Below are 26,502 nucleotides of genomic sequence, written 5' to 3'. Positions count from 1 at the left end.
TTTAAGTCTATCCCTTTAAGAACTTGGAAGCTACTGAAACAGGTGTTTTTTTCTATTTCAGATTACTGCTTATAATTCCTTGTCATTCAGTATCGTATTTAATCCCAATGCCTTTATCAAATGTTTGTATTTATTCAAAGTATAAGACACTAGCTCACCCTGTGTTATAGCTTTAAATATATGGTTAATGTTATTTACTCCTGTGTATCATGGGCCTTTTTATAGTACGATATCTTCTTGACATCTATTATTTTGACAAAATACTGCTCTCTCTCTAGAGATCTCAGAATAAAGGACACAATGGCTGTGAGGCTGTCAGAAGTTGTGATGCACTCGTCAAACATGAACACTTCAGCAAACTATTCAAAGCACATGCATGAGAACTGCCACTTCCAAGTAAATATCAAAAAACAGTAAGAAAAACAAGATATTCTTTAAGCAACTGAGAAAAAAAACAGCACTTGTTTATTGAAACGACAGAGGCCATGCTTGGTAAACAGTATACATAAAGACACATACTTGCTGAAGGAACAATAGTGTCTTCATGTGTACTGCAAACAATTTAAATACACAAGATAGATGAGTTTTTCATGAGACGGAACAGGCTAAAAAAGATGGGCTGTCATGACCTGCAAGATTGTTGACAGTAAACAGAAATCATATCTGTGGGTTACAGGGAGGAAGATGGGGCCAGTGAAAGAAAGCATACAGTAATTGGACTGAGGTTTGATGTAAGAAAAGAGAAACACTGATATTAAATCACAGTGATGGTGTCTGGGAGATGATTATGGCAGATTCTATACTACTAACAAGGCACAGCAACACACACTTGATTCTGCTTGTTTTTTTATTTCTTACACTAAGTTATTGTATTTTCACTCTATGGAAACTTCATGGTTGAAACTTAACACCAATAAGGTTCAATGAACTGGGTCATAATGGGCTGAGAATACCAGTACAAAAAATCAAGAAAACTTAAAGTTTAAAGTTTATATTCCAACCCTTCATGTGTGTTTGCGTTCCCATGCTTACTCCTCTTTTACTTAATTAAAATCTTTTCTTTCTATCTTTGTTATGTTAAAGGCACAGTATGTAAATTCCACCACCAGGGGGCTCTCAATCAAAATACTAATGATGACGATAATAATGACGATGACGTTGAGGCTGGCAGGGAATCAGGCTCCCCTGCAGCTGATGAAAAGAAACCGACCAGATAGTTGGGTCCTGAACTTAAAAGGAAGAGAACATGTTTACCAATGATGTATCCAAGTATGATTTACATGACATTTTTACTACAGCAGCACATACAGCAACTTTAAGGCAGCTTTCAGTAGCGGTTCCCGCTTCCTTATGCAGCCGGTTACAACTATAAAATTACGGCTTTATCTGGCTTTGATAAATGTTGGAAATATTTGAGGTAATGTAGGCGAAACAAAAAATATAAAAAAATATAAAACATAGGTTTAGTAATTTTTTTATTTATTTAGATATTGTAAGTGTAAACATTCTAATAAAATACTACATATTGTACGTTTAAAGCCATTTGGTTTGATGTGCTTTGGCGCCCACAAGGTCTCTGAGTGGAACTGCACTGTTGTAAGACTACTTACAAACTACTATTTAAACGTAGAAAAGATACAGCATTTTTCTTTTCTGTTTTCTCTCTACCGCCTCCATTCTTTTCCTCTGCAGTCAGTTTGACACAATGAAACATGACCTCTCACTTTGGCTGACATCTTTTTTGCTTCGGTAAGTTATCAAACATACACGTGTAGTGACGCGCCAACAGAAACACACACATAAACTTGCACAAATCCCAAGTTCTATTTCCAACTGATCTGGAGCTGGAGGGAGACTTTGGGGGGCTTATTGAGATTAAACACGGGGCCTTGAGGGTGACAATGTTGTCATGATTGTCTGCTCTGCCAGCCTCCTCTTCTCTGACACTCTGCAGAAACTGAAACCCCACCCAGCAATCCACAGCTAACCACCGAGGAGAGCGAGAGAGAGAGAGAGAGAGTATTTCCAATCTCTGCCTTTTACAATTAATCACCACCGTCTAACGACAATCTGTGCAGCCAAGCTATCGCTCCCAGGAAGAAAAACTGGGATTCTTCAAACTGTCTGGGAAAAGTAAGATGCTGTCAACACAACTTCTACCATTCCTGCAGAAAGGATTCAAATGGATCATATGGCTTGGAGAACATGTCATGCTTTCATGCTTGGAATAAAGTCAGACCGTCTTAAAGTTAATGATCAGTGCAATCATTGAAACCACTCAAATTCCACACTGAAAAATCATGTATGGCTAAGAAAATGTAAAAAGTGAAATCAATTTGCACAGCTAGTGTTGAAAGAGAGCCAAAAGTCTCATTATGAAACCAGTAAATGTTTCTAAAATCTTTTTAAACATCATATTACCAGGAGAAACACATCTGAATGTTTCCCAGGAATATACTTGGGTCTTAAAAATGTTTATTCACTCAGTTATTGCAAATGTGAGGATAATGTGTCAAAAGTTGTATTTATTTATATATAACTGTGAAATCATTAGAAACAGTAGACATATCTTTTGTCCTTTTTGTAACTGCACTGACTGGTGGCATCTGTTTATTTTACTATCAGTAAAATCATTGCAACAGTATACTTTGAAGCAATAGAGTGTGCCAAGATATGTATTGCACAGATCTATCAAAATATGTTCATTAATGTGAAAAATGTTGCCTGCCAAATTAGAAAGTCTTCTCTGTGACATGAGTAAATATGACACCTCACTCATTGTACTTTTTAAAATTGAAAGTGCTGTCTGAACTATCACCGGAGAAACTCTGCTGGATGAGGGCCATATGATGTGCAGTCCTCTCTTTAAAAAATTAATTGGTTAGGTAAGAGATACAAATAGACACAAAAGCTTGATGTCGAATGACACAAAACAGAGCGATGGACAGTTAGAAATTGTAACATTTCAAAAGGTCAGACACAGGAAATCCGAACAACAAATAAAAAAATCTACCATTTGAGGTCGCAAATGTCATGCCATGTTATGTGATCCTGTTAACTTGCTTGATTGTACCGGAAGCATTGTGAAGTGAGGAAAGCAAAGAGGAGGCAGAAGGCTTCTGAGAGCCACAGGGGCAGAAGCTAAATGACAGATGAAACACAGATTTAAACACAGCAGGATGGCCCAAGGCAAGCTGGGAGACACTGACAAGTATCCTTAAATGCTAGCAGTCACTGTGAGTGCAGAAACGCTGAGCGACTTGTATATCATGCTCGTGTAGAAGAGCACACACCCAGATATGCTGGCTGTGTCTCATTTCAAGGGCCGCTTCCTTTGAAATCTGTGTTTGAAGAAACATAGGCGAGACAGACAAGGTTGCACCACTCTGGAGAGGTTCTTTTTTTTCATTCAATAGGGAGTGACAATGATGACGAAAGCATGTGCACATTCAGCATTAGCTAAATGTAGGATTAATATTGCCTAATTTGAATAACACAAGTTAATGGGTCCATAATTCAATATCACAATGCTGGGTTTGAAATTTGCTTTATCACAATATGGTTCTTTTTTGTGGCTCTGAGATTGAAGTTGAGCCATGAATGAAAGCGATTCTTTTATTTAAATTCTTTGACTATAAAAATGTAATTTGGGGTGGCTGTAGCTCAGTTGTAGTCGGTTATCTTTCAACTGGAAGGTCAATTCAAAACCAAATTGCTCCTGCTGCTTCGTCAATGTAGTGGGATTAGTTAATACTGATGAATACTTTACTTTGTAGCATCTGCCTTCAGTGTGAATATGAATGACACAAGTGGCATCATGTTAGAGGTGCTATTTGTGCAGCTCACTTGTCTCTTGCAATTTACTCACATTGTTTTTATCTGGTCTGTTATCTTCTTCCCTTGCTTGTCATTCACACCTGGGGCCCGTTTCAGAAAGAAGGTTCGACAAACTCTCAGTCTAACCCTGAGCTCTGAGTTGATTTACCCTCAGGTGGGAAACTCTGAGTTTTCGTTTCCAGATCAGCAGATTTGAGTTTGTCAAATCAACTCTGAGTAGGTGCACTCTGTGTTCAGCACGGGCACCACAACGTTAAAAAGCCAACATTAATGGAGCCCAGATATTACGATACTACATCCTGGATTTTTATTTGGACAAACGGTGAATCTTCAATAACACGCACGTGATACGGACTGAATGAAAGACTGAGGAAATGAAAAGTGAAACTTGGTGTTCACTGAAGAAATCCTGCTCCCGACCAGGCTAGGTTCACAGACTCAGTTACCATAGTAACTGACTTAGAGGTAAAGTCCGTCTCTGGAACGGTTGGAGTTACCCCTCTTTCTCAAGTTTAAGTGACCTCTCTGTCTGTAACGAAAAACCCAGAGTGTCCCTCATTTCAGGGTTAACTGACTCAGTGTTTGCACTAAACCTGCTTACTGAACATATCTGTTCAGCTACAGGCGCAACACACATGTTGGCAAACAAGAGATGCCAAAATAGACAGCACCCCCTTATGGTAAAAAAAAAAAGAAGAGTATTGCAATATATATCTCCCATTAATTTGAATCGTCCATTATTTGTATCAATTTGTTTGAGTGTATCGCGAGGTGTCATTACATCAGTGGTCCTCTCTGTCACTTAGTTTCTGACTTTATTATTTAATAAATACTGCTTAATGCACCTATAGCTTTTGAAACTTCAACAAAAGCTAAGGGGAATCCACATTTAGTAAAAAAGTTCAGGTTCCATGAAAGGCCAAAACCAATGTACATCATGTCCTTTGAAGGATCTGGCCCCTAGAAAAGTCACTCTGTTTACGTCCAATCTATGAATAGAGAAACCTCCATATATCTTGCCGAGTCTAATCTCAGTTTGCAGCCCACTGCATGGCACGAGTCTTGCAATGCAACCTGAAAATGGTTTATTTTTGGATTATGATAATTCAATAACTGCCATGAAAGCAGCAGTATAACCTCCTGCTGAGGAGCACAGCAGAAGACTTGAGTGGAAAGAACCAATATCACATACGTTTTAACGACTTTTCATGTTCCTCTTCCTTCCATTTTTTTATTTTCCCTTCTGTTTCTCAAAGTCTTGTTTTCTTTCTCTTTTTATCATTCCAGTTCTTCTGTATTTATAAACCGTACACACAGCAGCACCTTTTTGAAATGGTTAAAAACTTTATGATAACATCAAGTCCTGTGGTGGCGCGTTTTGTAACTAGGATAATAACAACTCATGGCTTTAAAATGAAGCGGAATGGATGGAGAGCAACACAGCATCTCGTAGTCTCACGCTGTAATGATTCTCAGAGTGTTGTTAGTTATTTTCCACTACCCAAGGTACAAAACACACCATGTAGCAAACAAAACACTCTCTCAGTGAGCAGTTGAAGGTCCTTATTCAATGACAATAAAAACTTGGAGTTAAAGCCTATAAAGAAACAACCTCATCACAGACGTGAAAGGTGGTAAATCAACAGCAGGGCAATGTGAGAGACAATAAAGTATTGACACAAATGTTTCTGAAGAGAAGCAGAAACAGGAGAAATACATTTATTAAATATGAACTTCTATTGTAAAGGTCAATGCTTTGCTATTATAGAGAAATAAATGGAGATACAGTATATACTTGAAAAGAAAAGCTCTAAAATTTAAAAGCTCTAAATAAATCTCTTATCAATACCAACACCTTCCACAACCTCCAGATAAATCAAAGCCTGAGACTCTTGGCTTTTAAGTGAGAAAGCCTTTTCAACACTGACACGCTTATTATTTGCATACCAGACGAAGATGTAATAATGTAACCAAGTGTTTTCCCAAAAATGTCAAACAGTTGCTCTGGTGGTCAGTGGATTTGATACTGAGATTATTCAGGGACTAAAGAGATGAGGTCAACATAAGAGGCCTGTGTTATTTATGAGCAATTCACACTTTTGCCTCTTTGAAGGCCCCTGAGTTTCTCAGAAAACAGTGATGGTCATGAGTTCAGCACCTCTGTGGTCTGAGCTGGGGTTGATCCTCTGAGGACTCAAATGTATGAACTGAGCTGCTGTACAGGGTTGACATGTACCTTTGTGAGCAAAAGGAGTGCTCTCAAATGACCTCATTGTCTTTGCTCCTGTAATTGGATGGGATTAGTCTGGGCTGAGAGAAGCAGACATAAACACGGCTGAGCCACAGACACAATTTGTATAATTTAAAACCACAGACGTTTGAAACAAACAAACAACTCACACTAGGCTAAGTTGTCCAATACCGTGCTTAAGCACGATTGCCGCCCCCCCCCCCCCCCCCCCCCCCCCCATTCCCCCATTGGCCTGCACTCATACTGCTCCAGGACTAAATGGCCTGAGCACGGTTTGTATCTGTATCATGCTGAAGCACACCTCTTCAAAGTGTGCCAGGGCCAAGGAAGTGTCAAGATGAACCTATGTTTCTGATCTCATGCCCAAGTCATTTCATGTCCTAATCACCTTCCACCTATAAGCTTTACTTTTGTAGCGTTTTTTTGGCCACGTCAAGGTTGAGGGAAAGTTGTGTGTTCAATTCAAATTCAAATAACTTTACTTATCCGTTAGGAACTTCATTTGTGTAAAAGAGCATCAGTACGCATACAGCTAGACACAAAAACAACAGCAGAAACACACACATACAAGTGGCTCTATTAAAAGCATGATAAATATGCTGTTAGGTTCTTTCCGGAAGTCAACAACCAGTTCTTTGGTCTTTGAGGTGTTAAGGTCAAGACAGTTCAGCCTACACCTGAACCCGACACTGGAGCCGGCACTCAGTGGTAAACAGAATGAGGACCTAAACTGAATATGGCTCCTGCCTTGGTCAGGTCAATGATCTGTGTGCTTTCTCATATGTTTGTGAGACAGAGATAGAAGGACTGACTGGGGGGAAACTGCATGCAAAGCACTTTCTTGAGCAATTGAGTGCAGCTGCATGAAAGGCAGGTTGAATACTTGGAATCCTTAGTTGAAGGAATTGCCTTCCACAGTGCTTCATAAATCAAAAAGGATTAAGCAAGTGTGACCTGTCTCTTCCTTTCACCACCTCATGCTTTTTCCTCAGATATGTCTAAAGAAATACATCAGACCTTGAATTCCACTGTTCCTTCTCTCGGTGCCTGTTTGTTGCATTCTGATAAAAGCTGCTCTCGACAAGCCGAGCCTGCCCCCTCGTAACATCCATCTTATACGCTAACATCGTGATCCATCAAGCTGTGGTTCACTGGACCCCTCTCTCCCCCTTGCTGCACATTGATTCCCCGCTCTCATCTTCACCTCCACCCTTCATGCTGCTTTTCTGACCCAGCTCCATCCTTTTCCTCCTCTCCTCATTTCCGTGCTCGGTATGCCTCTCTCCCTTGGTCCCACCCATCGGTGCTCTTTTTTCCGTGTTTCTTACTCCCCCCCGTTGACCCCTCTCCCTCCCTCTCTCTCCTCGAGTGTTTATCTCCAGCCTGCGCTCCAGTCATCCAGGGAGCCGAGAGGAGAGAAAGGGAGCTCTCTCCCGTGGGTTGGTGACCCTTGTGAGGAGGACAAACTGGCCACTGCTGCTTGCCTACACAGCTGGAAAATTAAGGGCTTGTGGGGGCGAGAAGGTTCAGCGTGCCTGTGTGTGTGTGCATGTTTGTGTGTGAAAGAGGTGTTCATAGATCAGATTGTGTGTGGGGAAGAAAGAGGTTCAGATGGGTCGGTGTATGTACAGTATTTGATATAAATTATGTGTGTGTGTGTGTGTGTGTTGTGGTACAGGTTAAACAGTCTTGTTTAGAGAGGTGAAAGATGTTGCATATGGTTGTGGGTGTCCAGCTGCTCTTGATTTCATGAATATCACAGCATCCATCCAACTCACATCTCCTCCTCTAATTGTCCTTTTTCGAATTTGCCTTTTGGCACAAACACTAACTATTCCCCAAACTGAGTAAACAACACAAATAATACCAAAGAGTAAAACCATCACATTTGTATTCCAATTTTGCATACAGGTGATGCAAAATAACCACTGCTGTTTTCTTTTCTATTGTGGTATAAACTGTAAAGGTAATCCCCAGGGACCATAAACAGTGCGTGTGACACAATGACAAACACAATGACAAAAACAATGACACACACAATGACACAATGACACAATGACACACACGATTCAATGACACACACAGTGACACAATGACACACACAGTGACACAATGACACAATGACACACACGATTCAATGACACACACAATGACACAAACAGTGACACAATGAGACACACAATGACACAAACAGTGACACAGTGACACAATGACACACACAATGACACACAGTGACACAATGACACACACAATGACACAATGACACACACAATGACAAAAACAATGACACACACAACGACACACACAATAACAATGACACAAACAACCCAATGACACACACAGTGACACACACAGTGACACAGTGACACAAACACTGACACACACAACGACACAGTGACACAATGACACACACAATGAAGCTAATCCCCCAGGGGCCTCATGTATAAATGGTGTGTATAATGTTGCATACGCTGTGTTTAATGCACATGTCAGGATGTATAAGAATCAGTGTGATGTGAGAATGAGCAGACCCTGCTGCAAATTGATTTGACAGAGCCAATCTACAAAGTACTGAAACTTTGCCACTCAACTTCCTGAGCTATGTTTATGAAGTGGGATCATTAAAAACATTTTTTTTTACCAGTTGAAGCTTTAATCTGGATAATTTTTGAAAGCAGAAACCTAAACACATCTAAACTAACAGATGAAATGCCTTAACTGTGCCGAAAACAAAATCAGAAGTCAACTGGAAAGTGCTGTCTGTTTAAGTGACTGCTTTCTTGCTCTATCTAGAAAGGTCTTTCCTTTGTGAATTTGTTTTTCTTAGAAATTGTATGTCTCATTTGGAACTGTGATGCACACAATGGCAGTACCAAAAATCATTATTGCTAACAATACCAAGCAACTTAATATGTTAGCAAGGCTATGTGGAGCTTAAAAACAAACTCCAACATATTCAGTACCAAGCCTTCATCAGGGAGTCAAAACCAGGCCATCAAAATAACACCATTTGTCACTGTTTGAAATGTGTTTTCTTGTGTTTTGTGCCTGCATGAATCCATGGACAAAGAGCATCTCGAACAATACTGAAGTTATGAATGTTGGACTTTGTTTTCTGCTCAGAAGAATTCCACGATGTCTTCTTGGTTCCGTTTGTGTTAAAACAGATCATGTGCTCTCTGCTCAACACAGAGCTAACTTGGAGCAGAGACCATTTGACATGCTGAGAGAACGATGCAGCCAATGGCCAGCATGGCATGGACAGCTCACTCTGTGTCAAAGCCAGTATGCACACACACACAGTCACACACAATGACACACACAGTGACACACACAGTGACAAAATGACACACACCAGTGTTTCCCAAACATAGACGATACCTGGGCGGGCTGCCCAGGAAAAATGTTTTGCCGCCAAGTATATTTCTGAAAAGGTAATTTAATATTTTATTTATTCAAAATTTTGCTGTGTGAGCGAGAGAGAAAGAGAGAGCGGGGGAGAGAGAGCGTGTGCAAGGAGCTCACGGCTCCGTGCAACATAGCTAAAAAAAAATCCCTTTCGACTCCTGCAGACAGATAAGACAGCAAAACCAAGAGTGCAGAATCACATCAGCTTCAGAGAAAGAGAGAGCTAGAGAGAAGGTCCACTGTCCGTACACCCCTCTTGTAAATGCACCTTGCTCCAATGAAAGCTGAAGCCATGAGAAGCCCTGATGCTGTGCTGAATTCCTATAAATAACAGACTATCGAGTGGAGCATTTCAAAACGCGAGGCATACGTCCTGATGTTTGTGTGTGCACATGCGTGGATACATTTAAATTGAGCAGATTAAAGTTGTTTGTTGCAAAAAATAATTTAATTTAGTGGGGAAAACACATTTGATATAAATACAAACATAATATTAAAACAGTGTTTCCCAATCCTAGGCGATACCTGGTCGGACCACCTAGGTAAATTCATGGCCTCACAAATGTATTTCAATTTTCATTTATTCATAAAATTGCTCCGTGAATGAGAAAGTAAGAGCGGCTTGAATTGTTTTGTTCAAATCTCACACTAAACGGCCATGAGACAGATAGGCAGGTACACCCTTGGGACACTAAGGATTAGTTGTGGCTATAAAAGGCTGTGAGAGCACAATACAAAAAGAACATATTCCAGGATATATATGTGTTCTAGAGGAAATAAGAGAGAAGAAAGAGATCATTCCTCCCCTTACAAACACCTTGTTACTCCAACCTAATGTACTGTGAAGTGTTAAACTCTTCCTGTGTGTCTGTGAGCTGTAAGTGTTGCTCTCAGGTAGATAGACAGACGACGTGCAGGGATAAGACTCATGACTCTGTCAACACAACGTATGACAGCATTATCCCGAGCAATGACGCATTACACCAGGAACAGCAACCGCAGAAAACATATTATGGGATGTAAATGATACTGGCTCCTCTGTGGCAGCTCTCTCTCTCTGTCCACTCTCTCAGACAACAATACTACAAGAAATAACTCCTGCACTCACATAGACCTGCTGGTTCCCTTTGGCCCCCCGAAAAAAAAGGAAAAAAAAGTAGAAAGGCTGTAGAAAGGTTCCAGGTCTGTTCCATCTGTTAATTTGCTTTGCTATAAAAAGCCTAACTACACATGTGCCTCAAACTCTTTGTCAACCGAGTGAACAACCTCATCTGCTTCCAGTCAAAAGAGCCTCCTGTAACCCTGAACTGAGGCAGATTCTCAACAGTGCATTGAATCCAGGGAAAGATAGAGACCATAATTTAGCATTAATTAGCGTCTTGTCTACAGGGTGTAGCAGAGGGAAAGAGGGAGGCGACATGAGGTGAGGAGAAGAGAGCGAGAGAGACTTCTTTTTGGCCTGAGGACCCTGGTGATTGTTCTTCTCTCTCTTGTCTTGTGATATATTAGCTCTTGTTCTCTCTCAGCCCCGGACTTGCTGCTAGCCTGGAGTATGTTCACAAATTAATGACGCAGTAACCAGAACATTAGTTGGGTAATGAAAGACATGGCACAGTCAAGCAATCTTTGTGCGTGTTTCTGCATACATCTGTATCCAGCTCTCCCTCGATGTTACCGTCCCATGAGCTCGGACTACCATACGTTGTGTATGTGCATGTTCAGGATGTGTTTAAGTGAAATGGAGGAGATACAATAATTCAAAAGGACAGAATATGCAACAGAGGCGATGAAGGGGTCAGGATATTAGAGCAATTACGGCCCCAGATCTAAATTAGCGTTGTCACTGGTGGCAGAATATGATTCCCATTTAATGCTCCGTTTATCTCTCAAATGCCATCACTAGTGTGATAGATGAGATGGGTATGGGAAAAATACTGGACATGGAAGAGTAGCAAGTGTGCATAATGTGTGTGTGTGTGTGTGTGTGTGCGCACGCGCTTGTGTTTCTTGCGTGTGTCTGCGCAGAGAAACTGTTGACAGTATAATTTGATGAAGGATGACAGCTAATTTATGAAGCATATTTTGGAGTAAATGATTTTTCCTTCTTCTACTTCCTCAGTCATTCTACACTGGTAATTGGATTTCCCTAACTTGCAAGGTAGTGAAGTGGGAGTAAAGCATTAATAACGGACTGACTGACAGTGTGTATTAGTGTGCCATTGTGTGTGTGTGTATGCTGAACAACTTTTAAAGCTGCTCTGTGTTGATTTAAAAGTATTTTGGACTGTACCGGAGGGTTAAAAAAACATTTAACCAACATATTTCAAAAACCTATAATGGTGCATTTTTATGCAAAGTTTGTAGACATGAGACCAGATTTTGGTATTGACAGTGCATTGTCTGTATACTGGACAACCATCAATGTTAGAGCAAATGAGGCAGAAACAATCTACCATAATGCAATCCTGAAATCCAGTGGCAGACATCTAATGATGATTAAGCTCGAATCATTCTCTAAAAAGATGTCTGCATGTAAGTGAAGCTAATGTTTTTCCAAACATTTCCAGTTATTCATGTCCATACCAACCCTGATGAGTTTGTCTCTTCTCTGTAATATCCCCACAGAGGGACATGGATAGAGGAAGTTGTTGTTAAAATTAATTTCTCATCAAATTCTGTCGGTGTGACAGAAAGAACATCCTGCCTGTCTCACTGTGCTTGTTTAGTCAGCGGTGAATAAAGATGCCATCCTCAGCTCTTACCTGGAGTGTTGAGCAGTCTGGACATGCGACAGCTGTAGGCGATTTGCTGCTCACAGCTTCCTGCACTGTTGGTGATGGCTGTCATCTGAAAACAAGCACACAGATGTATTTCTTCATTATATCTTACTCAGCCAGACAGGTCCATTTGGTGTGAAAACAAATTATTAGGCAGCAAAATGAAGCAACGTGCAGTGATATGTTGCTTTAAATTAACTCCAAGGGATTCATGGAAGCGGAAAATGGGACAAGAGATTGTATCTAAATTAAGAGGGATAATAACAGAGAGAAAGTTATGTCACACAGCAGTCTTGCACATAAAAAAAACGACATAGTTTTCCAGTCACTTGGGTGCAGCTGTGGTTTAGTGTTAAGAGTCAGTCGTCTCGCAATCGGAAGGCCGGGGGTTCGATCCCCAGCTCCTGCAGCCACATGACCAATGTGTCCTTTGGCAAGACACTTTACTCCAACTACTTTTTCGGTGGCATTTGAATTTGTATGAAAGGGATTAGTTACTTCTGATGGACTCTTTACTTAGCAGCCCCGTCCATCAGTTTGTGAATGGGTAGGTGTGACATGTGGTGTAAGAGCGCTTTGAGTAGTCAGAAGACTAGAAAAGTGCTTTACAAGCTCAAGGCCATTCACCCTCTATTTACTATCACTGACAATAACAAGAATGTCAGAATAACACTTCTATCTTGCTTAAATTGAGGATTCAGAAAATCCTAACCAAACCTGTTAAATGATTCACTGCTAGTTTAGTGTTTATTATGAAACTGGGAATAAATCCTACAGATCGTTACAGACAAAATGCTAACAACGGCAAAACCCAGCTCAGTTTACACAGACTGGTTTTACTAATACATTTGCAGACAGACATGTTTAATGAGTAGTTGAAAAGCTAATTCAAATGTTTTTCTTATAGTTGGTCCTCTCTGCAGTGTTTGGAAAGCCCATACTAAGATATGAGATAGTGGTTTATATGTAGGCTTATTTACGGACACAAGATTAAGATTGAAAAAGGAAGGATGTAAGGATATGAACTTTATTAAATAATAAATGTATTAAATAATAAAGCTCACATACTAAAATGTTGTTATGATGGAGGCCTGGGGAAGCCACAGTACGCTCACCAAACTTTAAAAAATGGGGGAAAAAAGAACAGAAGGACAAGTGTGTTTGATTAAAAAGATCCAAATGAAACACTCAAATTTAAGTTAAACTTGTATACACTGGGTTCATAAATATTAACCCATTCACATACTGATGTAAGGTCTGCAATGTACTGTAAGGTATACATCACTACTAACTAGTCCATTCATACACATTTGTCAACACCGCCGAGCAGTGAGATCAACTTAGGGTTAAGTGTCTTGACATGGGGGCGCAGTGATTAGTGTGCGCACCCCATGTATGGAGGCCGTCGTCTGAAGCGGGCGGCCCGGGTTCACTTCCCACCTGTGGCTTCTTTCCTGTATGTCATTCCTCACTCTCGCTCCCTGATTTCCGACTCTATCCACTGTCCTATCTATCCATTAAAAGGCACAAAAAAGCCCAAAAATAAATCTTAAAAAAAAAAAGTGTCTTGACATGTGATGCATTCCAGTTGAGAGACGATCAACTCTTCCACTGAACAACACTGAAGTGACTGTTAGGAGTTTATTACAGTGTAACACTTTGTTTTTCACAAGCAAAGAACAAAGAAAGCGTCCTGACGTAACAGAATATTTTGCAAACAGGGCTGTGGGGAAAACCTTTAAAAAAGATATCTTCCCATAAACTCCTTTCCATTGTTCTTTTAAATAAGTATAAACTCACCTCTGTTATGTGGTAAACAATTGGGTTATTGAAAACACCTTTATGAATGGCATTTATTTTGTAGTTTAAAGGAAGAATATGCAATTTTTTGAGCAGATGTCACCCTGATCTAAAAATGCTTATGTGACATTCAATTAAGCAGTGAGTACAGTATGTTATTCTTCTTTTCTCTAGTCCCTCAATTAAATAACTTTTATACGAAAGAGGATGAGCCGGCCGGCCGTCCCGGCGATATAAACAAAGTGTAGCTACGGCTCGGAAAGCATCACAGACAGTGGGACTCGGGTGTTACACTCATTGTAGACAGTCAAGACTCACAGAGTTATTTTCAGAGGATATACTTGATTTCTGCTACATTTAAGTGTGAAAAATTCTTCCTTTAATTATAGTAAGCTTACATGCATTAACACACAAAAAAAACTACACCAGATAATCATTTATCAATATTCACACACACATAATCTATATTCACACAATAAATTGCAGTGTGACCATCATAGTGACATATTTTCTGTGTAATCTTGAGATAACAGCTACTCTATGAGACTTATAGCAGCATGAACCACTCAGGCATCATTCTGTTCATTCACACTGTCAGTCAAGGAATGTGTGTGTGAGAGAGAAATTCAGCTCTCGTGTGTGTGTGTGTGTGTGTGTGTGTGTGTGTGTGTGTGTGTGTGTGTGTGTGTGTGTGTGTGTGTGTGTGTGTGTGTGTATGTGTCGGAGAGAGAGAAGCTCTTCACATTTGTGAGGTGTGTGTGAGAGTGTTATTCAGCGTGACTAAGGGGCCAGTCAGCGGAGTGCAGTGACATTTCATTAAAAGTCTCGCCTTTGCTCTGCCTGCATGCTCTGCTGTGGCACACTATATCTAGTTATTCCACACTGTTGCTGTGTGTGCGTGCATGCTTGCGTGTGTGTATTTGTGTGTGCGAGTGAGTATTATGGAGTAAAGTATTTGTGGGAGTAACTGTCACTCAGCAATTTGAGCACTCTTAGGTTTGCATTACTGGTTGGTTTCATTTGTTTATTGTGGGTACAAGTGTTTATGTGTGACTGCGTTAAATGTCAGTCACTCTGACTGTGTTCCCATGGAAACACCAGGTATGGAAGGTTAAGAGTGCTGTTGTCTGAGGTTAGGAATGAGGAGGGCAGGAGTTTTCTTCCCTCGCTGGTCACTGGGGCTAGACAATTGATACACACACACACACACACAAATATACAAACTTTCAAGCACACACACATTCATGTGCCATATGTATAGGCAAAAAGCCATTCCCTGCCTGCCTGCCCACACACACTTGTTGTAGTTGACTTTAAAGGGTCCAAGGGGTCCGCTGCCGTCAGGGTCGATCCAGTAGGTGTCAGAGGACCTGCCCAAGTGCTTGAAGGCCTCACAGGATGGCTCATAGATAGCTGAGGTTTGAAAATAAGCTCTTTGGCTAATTTCTCTATGTGTGCTTTGTTTTGGGGTGTGTTAGGTCAGTTTGCCTCTTCTCAGGCCAGATCAAAACACACAACGCAGTGAGAACAGCCCGGCCTGTGAACACTTAGGGTTAGAAGTTCACGAGTCCATCTGCTGAGGCTTTGAATGGAAGTAAACAGCTTGAACTCTCAAAGGAGAAAAAGAAAAGGAAAACAGAATCAAACGGACCAACAAGAAACAGAAAAGAGTGGTGCATACACACACTGACAGACTTACATGTGTGGCAGGTGGCTCCTGTGTATCCTGTTCCATCACAGCTACAGCTGAAACTGTCCCACGTCTGTTTACAGCAACCGCCATGTTCACAGTGATTAGGCATACATCTGGAGAGAGAGAGAGAGAGAGAGAGTTATTTCAATATTTCAATTGTGCAATTAAAGAACACTGTGCAAGGTGTATGATACCATCTTCTTTCATATTTTAATGTTCTCGGTATTCACAAACATTCGGAGAATCCTCTCAGAGAGCTCATAACTTAGCTTAAAAAATCCTAGCTGGTTACTATAGCATAAAAACTTGCACACATGTACTCACACACGTGATGACAAGTGATAATCTGTGTGTGAGTATTTGAATGAATCAAAGTGATGTTAAGAGGAAAGCCAATTGGAAGGGAAAACAAACAGTGACTCAGAGGAGCTGCAGGGGTTCTTTTAAAATGCTGGCTTCTTCTGCAGACATGCAGGGAGTCGGGCTGTTAAGAAGCACAAAGTAATGTTATCTCCAAAGAGAGATAAGGCAATCACTGTTTTCATATATCTAAAGTGACTAAGAAGCTGATGTACTGAAGGATTGTTCATATGATACATGGTGTGTATTTTTAATTGATTGAACACAAGGCATCAGGAAGTGATTTAACAGATGGTTAACTTGGATACAGAATTCTGAGAAGACATCCAGTATTGGATTTTGGAGTAACTGTTCACTGTATAGAGTCTCAATAAATAAATTGTAGATTTCATCCGGATAAGGAAGCTCCTGAGAGTGAAATGATCACAAAAAGAGCCGTATATAAATATACTAAATACTGAACAGAATCTTAGAAAGAGTAGAAAGTAGAAAGTCCTTGTGTCAGAACATTAAAATCAATGATCTGGGAAAGATGACCATAAATAAAGAAAGATGGATTCTATAAAGCAATGTTTTAAAACACAGGAAAAGACGACCTTCTATAGAGGCAGACATCAGAGTTAACAACGCCATTATCCTTGACGAGGAACAACGGACCTTGCCTTTGCTCGGTTATTGTCACTCTACAGTGCTGTGAACCGTGATCAGCACTTTTGTTCAAAAGCTTATCCACAAGTCCAATCAGCCTTTATATCGGTGCTAAGGCTGCAATAGACTAGAGGACATATAGGCTTTACAGAACCTTTATGAGATACAAGAGTGAATGGCCCATCCTGAGGTAGCACCAGGCCTTGACTGAAATGGGGACAAGGCTAGGACAAAACTGTGTGTAACAATGTGTGTGTGAGTGAGTAAAAGTCCATTGATTTTGAGGTGTGTGTATTCTATATGAACAAATCTGTGGACATCTGTTTACAGTAAACATGTGTGCACATCTGCAGGTGATATTACAGCACAAAGGCTCAGCCAGGAGATAAGCACCTGGGCTTTAATCCGAGACATAAACACACAGGTCACTCAAAGAACAGTGCTGCTATGAAATCTCCATCATCTCGGTGCTATAAGCTGTCATACTCTCTAGCATACCTGCTCCAAGGACAATGCATCTAAAAGGTTTATTACATAGGGCATATGTGCAGTTTGTATGTGTTGTGTGGCTATATGAGACGCCTGCAAGTAAAGCAGAGGAAAAGTAAAATGTGCGCTCCAGTAAGTGTGTGTGTGTGTGTGTGTGTTGCATTCATCCTCCTCTACACATATTCAGATACTCAGCTCCTGCACCAAAAGTTTCATCCCTGCCATCTGCCTCTCCTCCTGCCACACCTGTCTGCTGTCTTTCCAGAGGAGAGGAAAACAGACAAAGAATGGAAATAGAGAAACAGAACCATGGAATGGAGAGGAAAGATGGGAAAGGTGCAGACTACAGAGCTGGTTGGCAGCAGTTTGTATCCTGTGTATAACATTTGAATGCATAGGAAATGCAGCCGTCATGACAGCTTGGCAGAGCAAACGGTGCAATGCTTGGAACAGTGGAAGGATGGATGAAGATTTCAGAAGGTAACAGGAGGTTGGGTACTCTGTTATTCTTTCTGAACCACCAACAGTGTTTACTCAGAATATCTCACTTGTTTGTCAGGTTGCACCTGGTTTGTGCCTGTATACCAATGATTTTTTTGGAGTAAATTTCCATGCATAAAAATGTTTGTCTGCATTTAAATCTCTTCTGAAATAAGTTTTGTTCCCTTAATACATTTGTTTGGATGAAAAAGACCATACAGGAATGCAAATAAATCTTAAAAATGAAAAAAACATTTATCCATGAAATTCATCTGCAATTAATCATGCAGGAGTGCATTTCAATTAACTATAAATATTCATAACCACACCGCAACCAAACCCGATAAGAAAGGCTTTTTAAAATTATTTTTGAAATACAGATTGAAAATATATGTATGTATATATATATATATATATATTTTTTTTTTTTTTTTTAATTTAGTTAGATGCTTACTCATAGAAAGCTTCTCACGATTATATATCTAACTAGCATTAAGAAATACACTCCACAACATACCCAAACAAGTGACAAAAATTGGTACCAAAATAAATATGTAGATTTCCAAAAAGTATAAATGATCCCTGGGGTATTTTACTGATAGTTACTGAAAGTAAAATACTACAGCACAGACTTATCAAACATAACGTGCATAATCCAACTGAGAGTGTGCTATATAGAACAATTATTCCTGAAATGCATACTGTAGATATGAATTTAAACTAATTGTCTTTACATCTGATTGGACAGTTGTTTGTATTAAGGATACATAAAATGCAGAATGTTAAAAATTGTATTAAGGTTTTGCTTTAGTCTCTGTATAATTGTAATGAAAAAGCATCATTGTAGCAAGAGAAATGCTGTCACTGTTTTAGGAGCAACTCAGCAAAACTTAGAGAAGATTGAAAAAATAAAGAAAACACAGAGCGATAACTTTTTTCTTGAACACCATTATGCTACAGAGTGGAGAACTTCTCTTTCATCAGTATATCCATCCTTTTCCCACTGATCCTGCAGAGTGATAAGCATGACTTCACGGCCCTGTGTTTGTTCATACATGTGATTGTGAGTGTAGAGCGTCTATCTGTCTCTCCACTTGATAAATTAAATTCTTGGATGTCTTGTGTCAGTCACTTGCTAATTGCTCTAAGCGCAGCATCAGGAGTGAGAAACTACAGGCCGTCAAATAGGCTTGTGGTTCAGGAGGCAGATTCAGAATGGTGACACTCAAATAATAGAGGGGGCTGATGAGAGATATATACCCAGTTAAAGAGGATTAAAAAAAAAACAAGATACATTTACACCACATGTCACACCTACTCATTCACACACTGATGGCAGAGTTTGCGATGTAAAGTGTCCATCAGGAGTAACTAATCCATTCATATACATGCATACTCCACCAATGAGGCAGCAGGAACAATTTGGGGTTAAGTGTCTTGCCAAAGGACACATCGGACATGTTGTTGCAGGAGCCGAACCTTCCAGCTGAGAGACGACCGACTCGACCCAAAAGAGAGCATTTTTAGGGAGAACCCTTTTTTTTTTCCTTCCTCTGACATAAAAAAAAATATGATATAATTTAATGATACAACATATCAAAACCTACATTCACTAGTTACTTTAGTGCCAATAAGTTCAGTATTGATTGAAAGGCATAATTAGAATATAAGATAGAATATTGATATCATATAATTTAATCACACTGTATTATTCTTTTAAAAGTCAAACCAATGTGCTTTCACACTGTGTGCATGATGCATGTGCAGCCCATTCATATAAGGGGCCATCAAGCTTCAATATAATTCTGATTAGTCCTAATGTGGTTTAATGTGGCAATTGGATATGCTCAATTTAGATTAAGCCACTGTGGAAAAAAGCACAAATTGAAGAACATAGAAATAGACAGATAGAATAAACCTCTTTACTTTGATATACAAGCGAGATTTCTAATGTATGCATAATATGTAAAACACATGCATGCACAAATATGACCATCAAAGTGCCAATAAACAATTGCAGGTTGGTAATGCTACATATTTGGAACCAAATGAACTAGGTCCTGGTTTGGGTATAAATAAGTACTTTAGCATCAATGGTAGTTGAAGCTAATGTGAGGTACTTTAAGTGCATCCAAAAAGCAATATGTCTGACTTAAACATTTGCTGATCCTGTATGGAAGTAAACCTGTTCCATATTATATTGAAATTATAGCCAATCATATGGTATGATTGATTGATTGATTTAATTTATTTTTCGTGTCATGCACACAAAGTGCCCAACACTCATGGGCTTATAACACACCAGAAAATTCAGTTGCAGTGGTTTACATTAACAAATCATAACATTACAAAAGAGGCCAGCTCCTGTCACAGTTCAGTCTTAAACAACGTTTTTTCCCAGGCTTTACAAACACAATCTGCTATAACAAAGTTTCCTTTTTTAAAACACAACTCAAGTTTTTTCATAATCCTCTCGCCAAAAGAAATCAACATAAATTGAGGACATTTTTTTTAAAAGAACATCCCTGATGTCATCATACATCGGGCAGTAAAACAGAAAGTGAACCTCGTTTTCAATTTCTCCTAACTCATGCAACAAACAAACTCGGTCTTCCTCTGGAATGGCATTAAGTAGCACACAGTGAGTGATGCAACTAACAAGCATATGTTGAATCACATCTCAAGTATCTTTAATAACTTCTTAAAAGAAGCCAATATTGACTGTTTGTTTCACATGGGAACGAAACCTGGGTCCTGTTTTTGAGTTACTGATTCATAACCCCCATCCCCATACTAAAACAAACTTTTCAGGTCCATTTTTCATGTTTTCATGACATCTAAAGCTCATCAACACAATGAGCTAGAAGAGAGCACCTAAAAAGTAAGCAATGAGAATGCATACTGTACATCATTGCGTCGTGATACAATGCAACGTTGTCATTTTTGCCAAATTTGGAGTGAATACTGGCTGCTACTAAACAGTGTTACTCAAATAGAGTTACAGGGTGCAGGGAAAGGACATTCTGGACTTTAAAAATGTATCTTTCCTTTCATTTCAATTTAAAGTGCATGCATAAGAATTGCTAAAGATTTTACAACCAGAAATTAGACATAAATGACAGCTGAGATGATCAAGATGTCAGAATCTGTGTTTTGGGCCTTTTTCGTTATTATGTTGTCTGATTTCTTGGCAGTAGAATGATTTTTTTGTTGCATAGTATGTCTAGTTCAGTGTGTGGTCACTGATCAACAACTGTTGCCAATGAAAACACAGCAGATTGATGCCCTGAAGCCATGAGATCTGAAGCAGATGGCTACCTGGAGGACTTAATTATAAACCACCTGAAGCCTTGTTCTGTCTATATAAGAACATGGATTGTTCATGATACTGAGGGGTTTGTGCTAATTGTGGCACGTTGACAGATGAGTCTCATTCAGATAGAAAGTGCAGATGGTATACTGTTAGAGAGATTTTGGACAGCTTAATGTGCTCGGCCTCTCTGACTCATCGAGCTGAGCGATCACAGAGAGGAACAAAGGGCGAGCCAGAGGCTGAACTATCTTTTCTACTCTCTTTATATTGTTCTGAAATGGAAATCAGCCTCCTAAATGTGATGAGGTGCAGGGTTTTGAATACATTCTGCATATTGTGTCTGAGTTTATGGTTTAGTGTGTTTTTTTCTGTGCATGTTTTCTTTGGAGAATGAGGTTAAAAAATATGAATAGATTCAGATGATGATGGGGAATGAAGGCTTGACTATCAAGTCATAAAATCAGGTCATAAAATCAGAAGACCGACGTCAAACGGAGCAGAAAGTCAACGGAAGACTTGTTAAAAAGAGTTATGGTACACAAACATTTAACAAACAAATAACTCTCTAGTCAGAACTTAACATGAAGTTTATATCCAAAAATGTCTTCCTACAACTTAAATACGTTTCACGTCCACTTCTTGCTCTAGTCATAACCAGACATGAATCCCCTGCAGCCGTCTTGTGTGTACCACCAGACTCCCAGCTCCTCATCATTCAACAAGTCATTTAAAGGTTTGTTCAGTAGAAATGTTCATTGCAGATTGTAAATACAACATTCTAATTGGGCCCTCGTCCTGCGCTCGTAACCACCAAAAGCACAAGCCCACTGCAGGGTAAGCGTGTACCTTTACTGCTTCCTACACTGCAAGCTACCTTAGAATACTACATTTTTTTATAATGGAAAAGCTCAAAATTTAGCAAGCTATAGCACAAGCTAACAGATGTTGTTTGGGACCCACCACATCTCCAGTTTCACTCTTTCATTCCCTCTCTGTTTGTCTGCTCTGTCTTCTTAAAGGGCTATATACATTAAACAGTCCATCTCCTCCCAGACACTATTGATCCCAACTCAGCTTACCAAAATCAATAAATCAACAAGTGGATCAAAGGGATAGTAGACGCTGAGAGGGAATGAGAGAAGAATGGACGAGAACCAGAAAATACAAAAAGGAAAAAGTTAGGGTGAAGGTGAGAAAAGTGATACTGAAAGATCAGTTGTTTCTATCGAATGATTCTGTTACACCGTAGATTAAAGAAGCACATAAATCCCCAGATTAAGCTCTGTAATGTTGATTTAGAAAGATAAAATATTCTTAAAAAAAAAAAAAGGTATGAGTCTTTGAATGCTGCTCAACATTAGCATATCAAGGCCTCAGAAACCTTGATTTCATAACTTGAAAGTACACATCGATCATTGGCTTAAAAGAGATTCACTCAAGAGCAACTAGGAGCAAATGAAGATGGACAAAAGAATGAGTGTGTGTGTGTGTATATATATATATATATATATAAGGTGCTCTTATCCTTATTGACCAGACTGTGGAAATGATTTTGCTTGTTGAGGGAGATTGTTGTCTGCTAGTCAGAGAGGGACGGAGGCCTGATGGAACTACCAGAGCTCAGACTATCTCTCACAGTTACTGTCATTTCACACAGGTACCCACACACACACAAAAACACACACTGTCACACAGACCCATTTAGATACGGACCATCTTCCAACAGACAGACACCAGTTTCTGGCATCATTAACCTGGCATCTTTGTAATTCAGACAGATTATGGTTGCTGTGGGTGAATGTCTATGTGTAAGTGTGTGTGTCCCCCTGTGTTTGTAGGTGTGTACCAGGAGGTCTAGTTGTGTCTGTATTCTTGCTAAGTGAGTAACTTCCTGAACTCTGACAATCGGGATATAGATTTTTCAAGAGATAAATGATTTGTAAACTTATTTTTGCCTGCATGCTTACACACACACACTCACACACACACACACACACACACGTGTTGTGCCCTGAAAAAGGGTAAAATGAATAAATGGACTCAAGACACGATGCTTCCTCTGTCAGCGTCATGCAGAATGATTTAATTTATCTTTTTCAAAATGATCCACATAGTCACAATGGTGCTTTCTTTTCACAGGCAAATATGAAACATAACAGGTAAGTACAATAGAATAAAATAATCAACAGTGTTGAAAATACAAACAAAAATATCCTGTCTATCACTTTACTTCATATTTCTTCTGTTGAACAATTTCTTCCTAACAAAAAAATATATGTGCTCACTGACACGATTAAACATGAATATTCTCAACCATGACTATTCTTATAAACACTTTCAGATTCTTAATATACACACACGTCCAGACCTACACACACGCTCATGCCAACACTGACCTCGTGTGGTGACATGTGGACGACATACAACACGGAGCTAACCTAGCTTAGTGTCTTACTGAACTTTCATAAAATGTAAATACAACATTTTAAACATCAACCTTTCTGTAAGTTCCTAACAATAAACACGAAAACATCTCTAGAAACATCCTTTGTAGATAAACACAGATATATATTATCTTTTTTACCTGAAAAAGGGTAAAATGAATAAATGGACTCAAGACACGATGCTTCCTCTGTCAGCGTCATGCAGAATGAGGCATCGCGGCTGAGAGCTCCCCCTTCCGGCCTCGGCAGGCATCACTAATCAATCACATGCATTATCTCTTGATAGACATTACAGGTAGATGACAGATTCATAAATCTTGGCAGACATATCTGTATATTTCAAAGGTTTTTAACAAAAAAATAAGTTTTAAAGTGTTTTAAATCCTTCAGACTGAATCTGTTTTAACACTGATATCTTTTACAAATTATTAAAGTTAAATGAACTTCTACAATTGTTTTATGACATTTTTTACAAGAATTCGCTGTTTTATGTCACTAAAATCATATTTATTTCTCCATGAATTTATTTATAACTTATCAGTTATTTCAAATAAATTACACCTATCACATACGCACACACACGCACACACACACACACACACACACACGATGGATAAGACCTCTGTTAGCACAGCTCATAGTAAAAGTTTCACCAAGCTGAAAAACTTTGTGTCAAAAGTTTTTAATAAAAAGTTTGACAAAAAGCAGAAAGTGCTTGTTTTTTTGCAGTAGGGGTTAATCTTATTAATCAATGCGATACAATTGTAACCCAGGGATAAATCCCAGAGTTAAAATCAAGTAAACTAAAGTTAAAATATACATAGTAGTAGAAACCCAACAGTTACTACAAAAGAAGCTATGTCACTTTAAGAAAGTCACGGTTGGATAGTTTGTTTGAAATGTACGTCCCCCAACACGAGGCAAGACAGACTATCTTGTATGTTTCATGTGTGTTCTTGTTACCTTCCTCTAATGGGTCAATTTAGAGACACCTCACGTTTCTTTATTTAAGATTGGTCGAGGGGCGGGACAGGAGAGGAGAGCAGGAGAGAGTAGCGAGAGAAGCGGGGTCTCTCCTCACACCGCTGCGGCGTGTTTCCTATCTGAGTTGCCATGAGCTAAATAACTGAGTAAGTGTAGGATTAAGTGAACGTTAGTAAGGTGCTAAACAGCTACCAGCTTTATTTAGTATATGTTTGTTTGAAAGTTAACTGTAACCTCCTCGGCTACTGCTGGTTAGCCCGAATGCTAATTCTGTGCTAGCGAATGTACGGACAGTGGAGCTGTCGCTTAGCACCAGACAGTGCGTCGCGGGAGCGGACTGATTCAGAGGGAGACCCGCTGTTTCCCTCCTGCTTTGTTCCTGGTCTGTTCTTCATTGCCACGGCTGAGAGCGGCTGGTGACATTACTTCATGGCCGCTGAGATGAGCTGCGGACTTTTCTTCCTCCACTGACGGAGAGTGGAGCAGCGCGGCTGAACCGGGTTTGGACCAGTCTTCTTCTTTATCGCCCTTTCTGGATTAACGTTGAACTGACTGTTCGACGTGGGTGAGTGAGTACGGCGTGCCGCCAACATTCATTGCATCGAACTCAATTCAGGCCTGCAACGGGGGTTTTGTTTATTTTAATGCCGGCTTTTGTTATTTTTGCGTGGGCCCACATTAAAGTGTTAAGAGTGTATTAATGTGTTCTAACGGATTTAAGCACTTAAAGTGAACTAGTAATAGCTGGTTATTTCTTCTGGTCAGTTTAAATAGTTTCATGGTATTTTGATGACCAACTAGATAAGTATCATAAGAGTGTTTGTATGGTGGCTCAAGAGTGCCATTAGTCAGGTTTAAAGGGTACTTGCCTATCATTTCATTTACCTCGTGGTAGTTTTTCTGATACTCTAAATGAGTGCTGAGAGTGTGTTTTGTTTGTTTTCATTTACTAAAAAGTAAAGACATTGATAATTGTCAATAAATACTTTAAAATGCATATTCACCTCTTGGTCGGTTTAATAAATAAGCATATTTAAAAACCGAACGTTTACAGTGTTTAAAGGTAAAACATGTCATCACACTAGAGTCAGTTAATTCATTTCGTGTACGAGGAAGCAAGGTAAGGTAGGTTCAATTACAGGACATATAAACTTAAAGGAGCAATAATAGTAATAAGATTAACGTGAGTTCTAAGAGAAGAACCCAGGGCGCTGTATCTCCGACTAGTTGATACATAGGAAGCGCTACACAATTAACAACAAAAAGTAATATTCTTTTGAAATCTACACTGTAAAGGGATATATACTGGATGCTGTTTTCTGACGCTGTCCAATTTTACTTCCAAAAGCGTGCTGAACATCTTCCACTCTGATGCCTCCCTGATGGGAATTAGAGAGAAATTTGATGGGATTTCAGTGATGGAAGAGAATCTTATTGGGGTGACCCTTACCTTTCATGTGATAGGTTCCTTCGGTGGTGATGCTGCGGTGACGTGGAGCACAAAGCAGACGCCTCCAAGCCGTCTTATCGTCACATGGCAAAGTTCTCCATGGCGACCAAACGGATCAAGTGCCATTGGCCGTAGTTAAGGCTTGAACATAGATAAAACAAACATAATGATTGATTAAGACAACACATACTCATTAAAACAATCATTTTCTATAAATGTTTAACTTCTCTGAGTTGGACACAAGCAATTTCCACAGAGACTACAAGAGATCGACTTGACTGAAAACATAATTCAAATACATCCTGGGTGAGAAGTGAGTGGATGGAGAAGCTGAAACAAGAATGTTCTCTCTGATAAGTGTCGATGTCCCTCTCTTCACCTTCTACTGTGTCTTATAACCGTTTTTCTCCGCAATCATATAAACCCTTTTTTTTTTAACCCCTTGTTTGCCTCCATCCAACTGCCGGGTGAGTGTGGCTTTAGAAGAAGTAAATACATGGTACGAAAAAAAAGGATCTAACTCTTGTTCCTGACTACTGCATGGGTTCTAATATATATGCCAATGCCC

General features: G+C 39.6%; 1 long non-coding RNA gene across 2 annotated transcripts; it reads right to left on the bottom strand.

The window, feature by feature from the left end:
* Positions 1-1,003: 1,003 nt before the first annotated feature.
* Positions 1,004-26,076, bottom strand: LOC132994414 (uncharacterized). 2 transcript variants are annotated; one of them, XR_009676697.1, is made up of 5 exons: positions 25,935-26,076; positions 15,773-15,879; positions 15,372-15,486; positions 12,259-12,343; positions 1,004-1,229 (listed from the first exon to the last, which is right to left on the bottom strand). It is a non-coding gene; the product is annotated as an uncharacterized LOC132994414 (long non-coding RNA). The 2 variants fall into 2 exon arrangements; XR_009676696.1 differs by lacking the exons at positions 1,004-1,229; positions 12,259-12,343 and having other exon boundaries at positions 14,787-15,486.
* Positions 26,077-26,502: the final 426 nt, after the last annotated feature.

Source organism: Labrus mixtus, chromosome 19 (genome assembly GCF_963584025.1).
Source record: "Labrus mixtus chromosome 19, fLabMix1.1, whole genome shotgun sequence".
In the NCBI taxonomy this organism is placed as follows: Eukaryota; Metazoa; Chordata; class Actinopteri; order Labriformes; family Labridae; genus Labrus; species Labrus mixtus.
This window is presented reverse-complemented; position numbering and strand designations above follow the sequence as displayed.